The sequence below is a fragment of the Protopterus annectens genome, chromosome 12.part0 (assembly GCF_019279795.1).
Source record: "Protopterus annectens isolate FY-2018-M chromosome 12.part0, PAN1.0, whole genome shotgun sequence".
Lineage (NCBI taxonomy): Eukaryota > Metazoa > Chordata > Ceratodontiformes > Protopteridae > Protopterus > Protopterus annectens.
In genome coordinates this window covers 30,235,775-30,239,669 of record NC_056746.1, presented here as the reverse complement: position 1 = coordinate 30,239,669, position 3,895 = coordinate 30,235,775, and positions in this window count along the sequence as shown.

Here is a 3,895-nt window from a genome sequence, read left to right as displayed (position 1 = left end):
AGGTGACTCCATAGTCAGACACACTGATGTCCCACTCACCAGACTGAACAAGGAAAAGATCACAGTAAGCTGCCTGTCAGGCGCTAGAATCTGCCACATAACACAAGCACTCAGGTCACTCCACAGCAAGTACAAGTATGACTCAGTCATTGTCCATGCCGGTGTGAACGACCTGAGACATACCTCCCTGGACTACATGAAAAGAGACATAGAGGAGCTCTCAGATTATGTAGCCCAGGCCGGTATGACCCTGACCCTGAGCAGTATCCTACCCTCACCAAGAATGATGCCACAATACAGAGACAAAATGATCAGCTTTAATAATTGGCTTAATTACTGGTGTCATTCTAAGGGGATCCAATGTCTGTCTGCCTGGGATGACATGCTTGACAAGCCACGCTGCTTCGCAAGGGACGGCTTGCACCTGTCACCCCTGGGCTTCCGGATATTGGCAAAGGCTCTTGCCACCCCATAGTGCCTTTTTTAGGCAAGGCTCAAATGATAAACCTACCGCCCTAGAAAACAAAAATGAAAAAACTAAGGGTAATACTGCTCAATGCCAGAAGTCTAAACCTCAAGATGCATGCCCTCGAAGCCCTCCTCAGTATGGAGAACATCGATGTCTGTGCTGTGACTGAAACCTGGTTCAAGGCTCCTGAGAGCACCCCAGCACTATCAGGTTATACCTCATATCATGCTCTGGCCCCAAAATCCAGACCAAACCACAAAAGGAGGGGAGTATCCATATTCATAAAGGATACCCACACCTTCAGGTTAGTGGCAATGCACGAAGCATCAGAGACCATCCAGGTGCAATTAACCATAGGTAAAACTGCCCTACAGTTTGTAGCATGCTACAGACCACCCTCTCAAACTCAGGAAACCCACACAGCCTTCCTGAAGACACTGGAGAGTATGAATATCTCTCCAAACACCATCATATTGGGTGACTTCAACTACCCAAACATAGACTGGGAACATTACTCAAGCCCCAACACCCTAGCCCAAAGGTTCCTGGAGTTCATAAACTCAAATGCTATGGAACAACTAGTCACCATTCCCACAAGAGGAGAAAATATACTAGACCTGATCATCACAAACATGGGGACAAAATGCTCCACACCAGAAGTATATCCCTCATTGGTGAGATCAGACCATAAATTAATCTCACTGGAGATCCACATCCCGCCCCCAACCCCAGCAAAAAAGACCACAGTGAAGAACTTCTCAAAAGGAAACTTCACACTTCTTAAGACTGGAGTGGTATCCTTCAAGGCCCCCGAGCCAGTGGAAACCACAACCCACGCTGCTGAAACCCTTCCAAGTGCCTTCTACGAGCACCTCCAGGAATGTATGGATCAAGCAATCCCTAATAAAACCAAGACCCTTTCCACCAAAGGCAGGCGACCGGTCTGGTGGACCCCAGCCATAAACAAACTCTAAAACAAGAGGAGAAAGGTACTACATGACAGAGCAAAATCCCTAAAAGGGAAGGCATCTCTGATCAATACTAGCAAAAAACTACGATCACTCATAAAATCATCCAAGGCCAACTTTGAGAGAAAAATCGCTAAAGACACAAAAGACAATCATAAGGCCTTCTTTAGCTATGTTAGAAACCTGGGTGGAAACTCCCAGATATGCTCAGAATTAATCCAAAATGATACAAAAATCACTGAACCCACAGACATTGCCAACATACTGGCAGACAGGTTCAGTGCAAATTTCTCCCGTCCCTTCCCCCCAAAAGGTGAAATATCTATCCCACCAGAGTCTAGCCTCCCAAACATCTCAGATGCCCAGGTGAGAGCTGCTCTCTCTAAAGCAAAAAACACAGCATCAATGGGACCGGACGGTGTCCACAGCTGTGTGCTACATGAACTCAATGAGGAACTAAACCCACACATAAGGCTGCTGTTTAATCTTAGCCTTACTACAGGATACGTACCCAAAGAATGGCGTACGGCAACTGTGGTCCCACTCCACAAAGCCGGTGCTTCTACGGACCCTGAAATTACCGCCCATAAGCTTGACGAGCCTTGTCTGCAAAGCTATGGAGAGGATCATAATGGAACTCATAAATAAAGACATTGGGGACCTACAGACACTGGATCCTACCCAATTTGGCTTTGTCAAGGGCAGATCCTGCCTCTTGAACTTGGTCAACATTTTTGAAACAGTCACTAAGGCCATTGATGAGGGTAAGGCAGTTCACACAGCCTACCTTGACCTAGCAAAAGTGTTCGACACAATACCCCACTCGGGCATCATAGAAAAGCTCACCAGCTTAGATGTAAACCCATATGTCACAAGATGGGCTGCAAACTGGCTCAAGGACAGAACCCACAGGGTTAGAGTTGCTGGTGCCATGTCAGACTCTAAGCCGGTCACGAGTGGTGTCCCACAGGGCTCAGTCCTGGGCCCCCTCTTGTTCGGCATTTATTTTTCTGAAGTGCAGGCAAACATAGGGGGATTGTGGCTGACAAAATTTGCAGATGACTGCAAACTGGGCACCATAATTGACACTCCATCAGACACAGACATCCTCCAGAGAGGTCTCATAGAAATGGATAACTGGTGCCAGAGCCATGGCCTTAAGCTAAATGACAAAAAATGTATAGTCATACCCTTTGGGAAAAACAAGGTAACCCTAATTACCACATAGGTGGTAATCCATTAAACACAGAAGAAGTTATCAGGGACCTGGGGACCCAAGTTGACAGTAACCTCTCTTTGACACTCACATTGCCAAAGTGGTTAGGAAGACCTTCTACATTGCCCACCTGATCATGAAGGGATTCACATCCAGATCAGGAGAGGTCATTGTACCCCTGTACTCTTCACTTATCAGACCAATGATTGAGTACAACGCCCCATTCGAATGTACCTTACCCGACACCTGCAGCAGTTGGAAAGACCCCAAAAGTTCCTCACCAAAAGGATAAAGGGGCTCAAACATATGTCATACGCTGCCTGACTGAAGAAACTCCAGCTCTATTCAGTCGCATACCATCTGCTCAGAGGTGATCTGTGCCTGACATACAAGGCCATGTCCAACCCGAATTAATGGACATGCTCCACCTCAAAAATCCAAATTCACCAGAGCCACGAGAGCAAGAGACTTAAACCTCAACACGGATATAAATAGGACGTGCTAGAGGGACAGATTCATCACCCAGAGACTCCCTACACTATGGAACAGAATCCCAGTCCATGTGAGGCAGAGCCCCTCACTGACTCTGTTCAAGAGAAATCTTGACCAGTGGATGGGAGATCGTAGGTTTACCCCGGGAATCATCTCTGTGTCACTGCTGGACAGAGGCACAGCAAACTAATGGGTATAGTATTCTCATCCTAAGGGGTGGTGAAAGCCACACACACTCTGGCTAGGCTTATAAATGCTCTAGGGCAGATAGCCTAGTATGAACCTATGAACCTCTTAACCTATGAGTGCATGCGTAATGTGGCAGATCCTAGCATCTGATAAGCAACTGTCCGTAACTTTCTCCTTACTCAGCCTGGTGAGAGGGACATCAGTGTGTCTCACAATGGAGTCTCCAATGACTAGAATGTTTGATTGTTTGAAGACTTGCCTTATGGGCTTAGATGTAGAGGCTGCATGAGCTGTAGCTCTATGTGTTGATGTGGGTTCCTATTACGTGATCAAAAGTATAAAACTTCGAACACCACAAGATCGAACTTGTATGTTCGAAGTTTTATAATTTCGAACACAAAAAAAAAACAATGGATAGAAAGTAACTGTCGTAAGCAGGGGGGCAAGCCCTCACACCCCCTGTTCTTTAAATATACAAATTCTGAGATCACACTACAGTGCGGAAAGGGAATATTTCCCTTTACTGCACTGTAGTGTGATCTCAGAGTTGGTATATTTAAA